Below are 12,380 nucleotides of genomic sequence, written 5' to 3'. Positions count from 1 at the left end.
CCTGAAAGCCTCCAGCATAAAGTCCAAATGCCTTGGCTTAGCTTTTAAAGTCTTTCAATTTTACAGACCTTTTTTCCTTCCAAGCACCACTTAGACTGTTGCTTCCACTTATATTTCTTGAAGTTTCCTTATATATGTCACATTATAAGTTTCCAAGTTTCTAAGTTTCTAAGTGTGCCCTCAGTGTAGATATCCCATCTTCCCAACCAACTCTGCTTTTCTTGCAATCATCATCTTAAATGCCACCTCTCCTGGGAATGCTCCCTGTAGCTCTACATTTGAATTAGATGTGTTTTTTCTGTTCATCCTCGCCCTTAGAATACCTGCCTCAACATAATATACTTCATTGTTATCAAACAGTTGACTGTACAATGAGCCTTGAGGGTAGTGAATGGTTCTGTCTCAACTGAGTGTGTCAAGATTCCCAAGCATTTACCATGATGCCTCAAAGCTCTCTGTACATGTTAACTGATACCATGAAAATATAAATATGTGAAAGAAAGAAAAGTAGTTTTCTGTAATTCATGATTTTCACATGGTATCAGCCTTAGTAGGCATCTGTTCTAGTTTGCTAGCTACTGGAATGCAACACACCAGAGACGGATTGGCTTTTAATAAAAGGGGATTTATTTCGTTAGTTCTTCAGAGGAAAGGCAGCTAACTTTCCACTGAGGTCCTTTCTTACCTGGGAAGGCACAGGATGGTCTCTGCTGGCCTTCTCACCAGGCCTCTGGTTTCCAACAACTTTCCCCAGAGTGATTCCTTTCTGCATCTCCAAAGGCCTGGGCTGAGCTGTGAATGCTGAGATGAGGTATGCTGAGCTGCTTGGGCTGTGCTACATTGAGCTCTCTCATTTAAGCACCAGCCAATTAAGTCAAACATCATTCATTGCCACAGGCATGCCTCCTAGCCGACTGCAGATGTAATTATCAACAGATGAGGTTCACATGCCATTGGCTCATGTCCACAGCAACAGAACTAGGTGGCTTCACCTGGCACAGTTGACACCTGACTCTAACTACCACAGTATCTATGAAAAGTAAACCCACTGCATGAGACGATGACTCTATTTCTGCTAAGTCTAATCACCTTTGCAGCTTCCTGCTGTTGTAAATACAATTGGATTCTGGGTCACACACGAGCCACCTCAATGTTTTTCCTAATGTTTTTCCTCAGAAATGAAGCTCCCTACACGTCATATCTGCAGCATCACAGAACCACAGAAATATTGGGTTTGAAGGAATAATGAGTTTACCTAGTCCAATCTTCAAAGGAGCCCAAATCATCTGTTTTGACAGGTACAGTATTCAATGATAATTCATTACCTATCAGTAAATGTGCTGTGGCAAATTTTATGGACGTAATGAAATTTTAGTAATCTAAGATGGCTCCACTGCTGATCTCCATTACTGAATATGTTTTCTTGGTGATAAGGGACCTAGGGAGAAGAGATTAAAACTGCTGCTTTAATGAGATTGAGCAGGGGGGCTGTTCAGATTTATGATATGATAGTAAATTGGTTGAATTGAAAAAAAAATATGTGAAATTGGTTGTTGTAAAACAGGACCATAATGAAAGATTTGCTAATGGTTTTATGATTGAGGTTTGGTACCAAGAGCTTTCTTTTCACTTACAGAATAATATATTCAAAATAAATAAAGGCTTGGCTGTTCATGCAAGAGGGGAAAAAAGGTAAATAATGCATTTATATAATTGAAAGTTCTTAGGAAAGGTTAGGAAGAGTAAAGTTTCTAAACTGCTCTTAATGAGTTTCTTTCTTCAGTCCAATACCCAAATAAATAAATGTGATAATTACATGAAGATATCTTAAAGCTTTCTCACCTTTACATTCCTTTTTGCTATGCTTAACTCACCAAATTTTCCTTCTTTCTATATTCCATGTGAAAACCATTAACTGGGTTGCTACTATAATTTAGCAATTTATTTTATTTTAATGAATACTGAGATAGAAATAAAGATTATCCACAATACCTTAAAAATGACATTACAAAACCTATAGTTAGTTTTAAAAAAACAGTAAAAATATTTTCATTCAGATTGCAAAGTATTGGTTCCAATATTTTATCCTTAGAACCTGGAGCTTATATATGGATAAAGGAGAGAAAAGGAGAAACTCTGAAAGCCAATATAAAAAAAAAAAAATAGTCCAGTCACTTAATAGTCTCATCATCCTCCAACTTTTTTTGCCACTGTTAAAGTTCAGACTCTTATCAACTTTCATCTATACAAATACAATATCTTCACTCCCCACTTTGGATCTTACTTTGTTAGAGATCATTCCCCACACTGCTATAGTCTGTTCTTTCTAAAACAAAAATGTAATCATATTCTTCTGATTCAAATCTTCAATAAGTATGGATAATATGTAAGAAAAATTGAAGGTTCATTGGCATGGATTTTGTCTCATTTATCATGCAGTTTCTCTGTATTCTCAATCTCATCTGCTGCCATACACTGCTTACTGGTCAATAACAGTATCAAATAATCACATTTGGTGCCTTTGCAGATTCTATTCTTGTTCTTGTTTAAGAACACTTTCTTTGTCCATCAGTCAAGATTCAATTCAAGCATCCGCTGCTCTGCATAGCACTTTGCAACAACAGCAGGAAGTAGGCATCTTTTCCTTTCTCTTTGCTGACATAGCTACTTGTGAATACCTCCACTAAGATTTTGTAGTGAAACTGTTGATCTACCTGAAGGCAGGAAGTTTTAATTTTTTGTTTAACTCTGTAACCCCATATAAATGGTGTCTGAAGCATTGTGAGTGAGATAAACAAAAAGTATAAAATATTATAGTTTTCTGCTCAAAATCAATCTAGAATTAAGTGAAAGCCATGATCTTTATATTTTTACTATTCATTTTTATGCCCCCTTTTCTTTACTAATATTTCTTAATTGTGTTTTTTCCTGTATCCAACTTACCAGAGTTTTTGTTTTTGTTTTAATTTTGTATATCCTCTCTGTTGCTTCCTTGTTCTATATTTAATTAATTATGCCATTATTTACCTTGGTTTACTTCTAACTTATCCATCTTTGTCCTATTAGGTAAAGCATGAATATGTCTTTTGATTAATTTGAGTTTGGAAAGATCTATTTTCAAAGGGAATACGAGGCAGCATTCTCAGACACAAGTTCAGGATCTTGTGATTTTTAGGAAGAATTATACGATTGGGAAAACATATATCACAAAATTGTTTTCTTTAAAAATTTACATATGTTGATAGATAGTCTGCGAAGATGAGTTGCAATCCACTTACTGTCTTTCTTGCATGAGCATGGTACTGCTACACCAAGAGAGGCAATTCATTAGTCTCCTACTGAATCTTGGGTGGATTTGCAAGTTACTTTAACCAGTGGAATGTTGCAAAATTAATGCTATATATTTCCAGAGAACCCTTTCCACCAATGGTCCAGGATATGTAGGGCACTTTGTAATAAATTTTTCTGGCTAGCATAAGAAGTTTTTAGAAAGTTTTCAATGAAATAAAAACATTGTGGTTCTTGGTTTAAGCAAGGGGTTTAGTTTGAACTCTCAGAGACTCACAAAGTTCTTATCACCTGGGTTTGTATGCTATATATCTGGCTTGCAGGTACCTATGGGGGTGATAGCTTCAACTTCTATCATTCACATAGCATTGATTGTTTTCCTATTAGATGTTTAATCTTAACTCAGCATAAATTAGCTTGGCATCTGTTGGATATTGCTTAATCTTAGATTCAGTACCAGAAATAAATATGCCTCTACAAAGCTGAGTTAAATGATTCAAGAGAAAAAACATGAGCATTTCATCAGCAATGAGCCATATCTATTTCAGTGAATAGAGTGCCTGGAAGTTTATTGCTTTCCTTGGAGTGTCATTTGCTTGAAACACATGGGTTATATTGCTCTCAAGAATTGAAGTGGGCTGCCCTCCACACTAATGTTATTCTGGAAGCTGTTCTGCAGTATTCCTTTGCACTTAGTAGGCAATCATGACACAGCTCAGTATGTTTGTTAGTGGTAATGGTTCCTGAATACACTGGAATAATATAAAGAAGGCAAGGACCTACCTGCTTCCCTAGTCTTATGGTATTTACTGACACTGTGGAAAAAGTTGATACATCATATATCCAGAGCAAAGATATATGTCCACAAAGGTATTAAAAATGCATTCTGATATAGTAATATTTTCTCATTTTCTTATCTTGCTGGAACAACAATTCATATTGAATTCATGTTGAATATATATTGAATGCAACTGATAAATGCATTATCAAGAAAGATTCAGGGAGATTTAAGCAAATGCACACTTTAACATATCAATCCTGGATTGTTTTTCTAATGATCATATCTGATAATTCCACTTTATTATGGACTTTAGACAAATTATCTCATATTGAGAAATCTTTGGTGGATCTACTACTTCCAATGTCGTGAAAACAAAGATCTTGCTTTCATTTTCTCCTTTCTTCCACAAAGTCCAGCATTAATATATGACTTGTCAAAGTAATACAAATCCTACATATGAAATAAGGGTAGATGAAGAAAAACATTCTTATGATTAAAAGGAAAACACATTATCACTACTCAGAGTTATCATCTCATAATGAAATGCAAAATAATAGAGGACTGTTTCACAAAGAGAAAGGGATGATACTTGTTTTGGCTTGCTGAAGTTGCTAAAATGCAATGTACCAGAAATGGACTGGCTTTTATAAAGGGAATTTATTAAGTTACAAGTTACTATTCTAAGCTTATGAAAATATTCACATTAAGGACACCAAGAGGATACTTTCTCAGAGGCAAGGCAGCATCCAGGTTCCTGTCACATGAGAAGGCACATGGGTATGCCTGCTGGCCCTTTACTCACAGGTTTCATTGCTCTCAGCTGCTGGTTCCAGTGTCTGTCTCTCAGCATCTGAACTTTCTGATCTTGGTGTAGGTTCTGACTCTCTTGCTCTCTGTGTCAGATTTTTTAAGGACTCCAGTACACTAATTAAGATCTACCTTGAATGGGCAGGATCACATCTCCATGGAAATAATCTTTTCAAAAGTCCCACCTACAACTGGCTGAGGCACATCTCCATGGAAACAATCTAATCAAGAGCTCCCACCCTCCAGTTGGGCTGTCCCCACAAGATTGGATTAGAATTAAAAGAACATGGCTTTTCTGGGATACATAACAAATTCAAACCAGCACTCTACTCAGGACATATTTCATTTAAGAGCTCTACACTTTATGCTGGGTGTGTTGCAAGTGAAATTCAATTATGTGTCTCTGATTTAAGCCTCCTCAATAATGTAAATTCTTTAAACAGATATAAAAAGATCTCTTGTTTTTATCATGGGATAAAAACTTCTTTTGCTACCCCATTTGTGTTTTTCTGGTTCCTTCTTTTATCAAGTAACTGTAACCAGAAAGAGAGATGATGATATTACATATTTCTGTGACAATGTGACCTTAAAAACCAAAGACCTGGGCACCGATGACTAGAGAGAATATTCCAGAAATGCCTGGTCATGCTGAGAGACTAGTTAGTTGTTCTTGCTTTTCTCATTAAAACTTTCAAGGTCAGTGAATATGTGGTCCTAAAATATCACCATTTAAATCCTGTGTGTTTGAAGCATTTCACAGTCAGCCCATTGATACCATCTTAAGAAATACACAGCTGGAACTTTTCCCATATGAGCCTAATGACTTTTTCTTTTAATACCCTACCTCCTTCAGTTCCGCCTTTTTAGACAGCACAACATACTGAGTGTTGATTTATACCAGGATACAGACTGTTCTTGCCTTTTCTTTGTCCAGATTGTCTGAAGGTCACAGTGAACAACAACCTCTCTTAAGTACTTATACAATATAACAGAAGCCAGGACTTCTCTCAGCTTGAGTTTATTATTTGGAAATTTGAGTCCTGACTTCTTTAGCAGCTTGATTTATTTTTTTACTGTTTCCTAAATTACAAACACTCCTGGTGCCTATATATTTTACTCTATTGTCATCAACTTTTTAAGTTTTATTGGCTTTTGGACATTGTCCCTCCTAGGATAGTAAGGAGAATATAGATTTCAGTGAGTTTCTTTAGCATATTAAATAAATGCAATATCCATATTAAACATGACTTCGGTTCTTCATCCACTGTATTGCTTCTCTCTCTTTAAGAAAAATGGAAGTACAGGATTTCAAGGAAACTAAAAATCATCAAACTTCAGACCTCACTTAACATTTGAACATCTGAACTTCTACTTGGCCATTCTTATAATGCAGAATCCATTTCCTCACTGAGCAGCACATTCCATTTTCAAATAGATTTTGCTGTTAAAAGGTCTATATTTTTTTATCAAAACTAAAACCTTTAATTTCCTACATTGCTCTCTGAAATGCTTCATGTAATACAGAACTTCTAAATCCACTTCCCTACAACACCACATGGAGACAATTTTTAATATATTCTTTGCTGTCTCTAACCCAAACTCTCCTTCACCTCCCCCACAAGGTTTCCAAGCAGCCCTTTCAGTGGTTAAAATCTCTTCTTTCCAACTTTCTCTAGGTTAGAAGCCTTCTTAGGACACAAAACTTACAAAATAAATACTGATTTATGTAGAAGAGAATATAATTTTGTCATTCATTGTTTGCATTCTATGTTCTTTACCGCCATTAAGGTAATCTAAGCTCAAACTTAGCTTTTTGGTTTGTTTGTATTTGTTTGTTTTGAAGCCACATCATATTGTCTTTTCTTGTCAATTTGAAATCACAAGGGTCAAATTATATCTTCTGTCATAAACTTCTATCCATAGAACATAAGTAGGGTTTGGTACCTAAATATATTTTGATTATATTTCACGTTGTTAGATTTGACCCAATTTTTCCCAGAGCCCCTTTCCTAAGGCACCAATCAAAGGACAAATAGCTTGAGTTGGGCGATTCAAGCAAGATGTAATGCAGACTGAGAGATCTTCAAAAATAAGCAACTTGTGAGGAATCCTGCCTGTCATTTGCTGATGGAAAATCTCAGAAAGGAATGAAATGAACAAAAAGAAGAAGAAAATCCTATTCCAACCTGTATAATAGAAAAGATGTGCTCTTTTGCATAAATTAGAAAAGAGGAAAATACAAGGTAAGACAATATAATGTAATTAACTATGTATAAATTATTGTGTAAATCTAATAAAAAATTAAACCTTGGCCTTCAAAATGAATGCCTACTTATGAGTCAAGAGACACAATTACTAAATATAAAATAAAACATTTAATTATAGAGATTCTTATTTCTACGTGTTGAAAGTAAGATATCTCAGGGAAAACAAGTTACTTAATTCATTTAACATTTGTATAAGAGAGCCTATATTCAAACTCAAGACTCTCTAACCCTTAAGCCTGAACACTTAATCAATAATGATAAAGTAAAGGAGCCTGTCGACCACGCTGTTATAAATAAAAAAAGAAATGCAAATTGTCTGTGCAGGAGGTAGGACAAGGTGGGTTTGAATCCAATTTTTTTTCTGGAAGGGAAAAATAGGTCTTTCATTCAATAAATATTTCTTGAACACCAACTATAGAATGTGCAAGGCACAGTTCTAGTCAGTAGGTAAAAAAAAAAAATAGAAGTTCTGCTTTCGTGGAGCTTACAATCAGAGGAGAGAAACAGAAAATTAAACAAAATTATTAATTGATGCTTGAACATTAGAGGGGAGAAAGGAAAGAGAGTGTTGATAGAGAAAGTCAAGTGAATGTGGTATTCAATTTTTTTTTTTTTCGCTTGCAACTTTTTTTTCTTTTTGGTGAAAAATAACAAAAAAAAAGTCAACACATTTCAAAGCACATTGTGACGATTAGTTGTAGATCAGATTTCAGAGTGTAGTATGCATTACAATTTCACAATTTTAGGTGTTTGCTTCTAGCTGCTCTAAGATACTGGAGACTAAAATACCAATAAAATGATTCAGCAGTCATGCTCATTTGTTAAAGTCAACCTTCTCTGTATAACTCCTCTGATCTTTTTCTCACTCTTTAGGTATATTTGGGTTACACACATTGTGACATTTTCACGTTGTAAGGGGCTGTCAATAATATGGGATAGGGGGATGGAACTAGCTGATGTCCTGGAAGGGCTGGCACCTCACCTCTCAGGACTTATCTGGTCCCAGTATCCGTCTGGAGGTTGTAGATTTCTGGAAAGTTACCCTAGTGCATGGAAACTTTGTAGCATCTTATACAATGCCCTAGATGTTCTTTAGGATTGGCAGGAATGGTTTTGGTTGGGGTTTGGCAAGTTATGATAGGTAGCAATGTTTAACTGAAGTGTGCATAAGAGTGACTTCCAGAGTAGCCTCTTGACTCTATTTGAACTTTCTCAGTCTCTGAAAGCTTAGTTGTTACACTTCTTTTCCCTCTTTTTATCAGAATGGCATTAGTGAATCTACAGTGCCAGGGCCAAGCTTATCCCTGGGAATCATCTCCCAAGAGGCCAGGAAGACTCTCACTCCTGGATGTCATGGCCATTCATGGTGGGAGGTGGGGGGTAGGCAATGGTTTCACCTGCAGAGTTGGGCTTAGAAAGAGTGAAGTCACATCTGAGCAGCAAAAGAGGTTCTCCAGAAGTAATTCTTAGGCATACCTATAGGTAGGCTAAGCTTCTCTGCTACATGCATGAGCTTCACAAGAGTAAGCCTCAAGATCAAGGGCTTGCCCATTGATTTGGGTGTCCCTAATGTTTGTCACAGTTTCAGGGGTTTCCCCAGTGGTAATAGTTCCACATTTTTTCTTCCATCCCATTACTCAATTTTTAAATGGAGCCATTATACAGGACTGAGAAAAAACTTTTCAGTTCTCTTAGAAAGAGGTGGTGGAACAAGTCAAGTGGAACGGGGGGAATTGTATTTGAAGCAAAATGAACAGCCATTGGAAAGCTGGACCATTCCTGGAGTGTTGAGAGAACTGCATGGAACCCAGGAGTTATTAAGCTTAGTGATCAGGCGGGTAGAACCATAAGGAGATGAGATCAGAAAGATAATGGTGGACCTTAATTCTAGGGCTGTTAGACCTTTGGAAGGTTTTGGGCTTTTACTTTGAGTGAGGTGGGAAAGCACTGAAGAGTTTTGACAGAGAAATGATAAAATTTGACTTCCATTTTGACTGGATTACTCTTGCTGTTCTATTGAGCAAACTGTAGGGAGGAAGGCATGAGAGTAGAATTAAGGAGAAAAGAATGGTATTGTGATAATCTGTATGAAAGAGTGTGGTATCTTAAACCAGGGTACTTGCAATAGAGTTTATGAGGAGTGATAAAATTTTGAATTTATTTGGATATTAGGATATATATTAATATAAATTAGTTTGGAGAGCTTTTGAAGAAGAAAATAGAATCTGTGACTTTACTCCTTTATTCTTACCACAGCTAAGCAAGAAGTAAACAATATATGGAATACTAAGAACCCAAGAAAGACTCAAAAGGTCAGAGCCTCTCACCCCGATTGCACAATAGGCTTGCCAAGGGGACGTCTCCCTGAGCAGGAGGACTTGGTGTTGCTCCTGCAGGGCACAGGGCAGAGCAATGATTCTGGCATTTGGGGTGACATGGCATTGATAAAAGCCTGTGATAAAGCTATGGTTTCATTTAAGCATGCTCTAAATAACAGTGACATTTCTGAAGCTTCAGACAAAAAGACATACCTAAAAGAAAACCTGTTAAGAAGAATAGAAGCCAATAGAGAACATCACAACTCCATTGAAACAGTGGAAAGTTGGTGACAAATGTTCTGTCATTTGGTCAGAAGATGGCTGCATTTATCCAGCTACCATTGCTTCACTTGATTTTAAGAGAGATACCTGCATTGTGGTTTATATTGGATATGGAAATAGAGAGAAGCAAAATCTGTCTGATTTACTTTTTCCAATCTTTGAAGGTGTTAAATAATGTAGAATAGTTTTGCTCAGAAGAATGAAAATGGGAGTCAACTTTCAACAGATGAACATGAAAACTCCTCCAAGTCTCCTGGAAATAAATCAAACAACATGAAGTCAAAAACTCCTCCATGGAACTCTTTTCTGCCTCTACCACCACCCCCCCCACCCCATGCCAAGATCAGGACTGGGACCAGGAAAGCCTAAAATTCAGTGGACCACCCCCTTCCCCTTCCTATGACACTGGCTGCCTCCACTTCCTTCTGGACTATCAATAACTTCCCCTCTGTCTCCCATATGTCCAGAGTCTCCTGATACTGATGCTTTGGGTAGCCTGTTTATCTCTTGGTACACGAGTGGCTATCAAACCAACTACTACCTGGGTTTCAAACAATATCAAAAAGAAAGAAGATGCTCACATTTCAATTAGGAGTAAGTCTGGCATCAGTGCATGAGTGAATTTCATTTTTGTATATATTTTGTGGTTTTCAGAAAACAATGTTTAAAATGGAAATGTTAAGGTAGTAACAATTTGAAACATTTTGTTGCCAAAACTTAGATAAAAAGTTGACCCCCATCTCCACTATAGTTCTGTCATAGTGCCAAAGTATCATCTCACCATATGCTTGCTGAACAATTGTGTAGAGAAAACATATCTTTATAGTAAAGAGATCCCTAGAATCAAAGAGATCCCTAGAATCAGAAAAATGATGAAGCTTTGCATAATTTTTAGTTAGACAACCAGATGAGCTTTCTGATTTGTGATTCAATATGAAGTACAGTGTATTACTTGTGAAGTGCTCTGATCGCAAATGCTTAAGCAGAATTTAATCAAGCATTTATATCTAATTTCCCATTTATTGGAAATCACAGGGGCTAGAGGAACAGGTTAAATTATTTCACAAAAGAAACAATGAGACAGCCAGAATGTGGAGCAGTCCAGAAAATAACTGGTTTCGTTTCCTTAAAAAAATCAGTGTTATAAAAGAAAAAAGGTGGTGGAGTAAGTAACTATTCTAGATTAAAAGAGACTTAAAAGACAGAATAGATAAGTGCAATGTGGCATCCTGGATTGGAGCCAGATATAAATATCTGGGACATTGTGAAAATTTGAATATGGACTGGATTTTAAGTGAGATTAGATAATTATTGCTAATTACATGAACTGTGATTAGTATTGTAGTTTGTAGGAAAATATCTTTTTAAAGAAATAAAGTTTTCATGCTGAAGTATTTAGGAGTGAAATGTTAGAAGATCTCCAATGTAGTTTAAAATGGTTTAACAAGATGTATATGTGTGTATGTCCATGAAGCATATATGGCAAAATGTTAATTATTGAATCTGAGTGGTATATACATGGATGTTCATTGTACTGTTTTTTTCTATTTTATTCATAATAAAAATTTCTACCATTAAAAAAAAGAACCCACCAAAGTTAACAGCTATACATTTAGCTGTGTTTTTTATAGTATTAGTCAATTTTTGATCAAGCCAAGAGAAAGCAATTTTTCTCCACTTTTGTTCTATGCATTATTTACAGCATACTGTGTCAGTTTGAAGCTATTATGTACCCAAAAAAACTATGTTTTAATCCTGATCTGATCTTGTGGGACCAGATCTGTTGTTTTGTGTGGAAACTCTGATTAGATTTTTCCATGGAGATTGACCTATTCGATTGTAAATGTGGACTTTTGATTAAATGGAGATGTGAATCCACCCATTCAAGGTGGGTCTTGATTAGTTTACTGGAGTCCTTTAAAAAAAGAAACATTTGGGGGGAAGTTCAGATACTTAGAGAACAGCTGATTCAGAGCTGACACAGACAGAGCCCCTTGAAGATGTAGAAAGAAAGCACACCCAGTGAAGCTGTTTGAAACCAGAAGTCAAAGGACCAGCAAATACCAACCTTATGCTTTCCTAGATTGGCGTTCCTTGAGTCTAGGTATCTGGATGCCTTAGTTTGGACATTTTAATGGCTTAGAACTTAAACTTGTAACTTAATAAATTATCCTTTTAAAAGTCATTCCATCTCTGAAATATTGTATTCTGGCAGCTTTAACAAACCAATACACATACTAAACACTATTTTGATGTTATAATTATGTGATGGATTAAACCAAATCAATCTAGAAATTTCATGTAGCATAAGAATAAAATCACAAAATAATGTAACATGTAAAATTACATACATGATTCTTAAATATCAAGTTTCAGAATCTTGTCCTTCTGTAAGAACCACAAGTCTTGAAAACAAATGCTACATTTTCTCTCAGTTCCCTTCCTCTTGTATTCAGTGAAACACTTCTATTTGTTGAAAGTAAGGAAATATTTAATATTGTTTTTTTGTTGAAGATGACCGACATGTTAACACTTTTTCTCATTATTTTCCCTTCTTTTTTAATTAGAAAACTTATAAGTTTATAGAAAAATCATGCAGAAAATACAGAATTTCCATTTATCCCTTTCACACACACA

At 35.8% G+C, this 12,380-nt stretch overlaps 1 pseudogene; it reads left to right on the top strand.

The window, feature by feature from the left end:
* The first annotated feature begins 3,993 nt into the window (after positions 1-3,993).
* LOC143647692 (survival motor neuron protein-like) lies at positions 3,994-10,335 on the top strand (annotated as a pseudogene).
* The last annotated feature ends 2,045 nt before the right edge of the window (positions 10,336-12,380 follow it).

Source organism: Tamandua tetradactyla, chromosome 10 (assembly GCF_023851605.1).
Source record: "Tamandua tetradactyla isolate mTamTet1 chromosome 10, mTamTet1.pri, whole genome shotgun sequence".
NCBI classification, from domain to species: Eukaryota; Metazoa; Chordata; class Mammalia; order Pilosa; family Myrmecophagidae; genus Tamandua; species Tamandua tetradactyla.
This window is presented reverse-complemented; position numbering and strand designations above follow the sequence as displayed.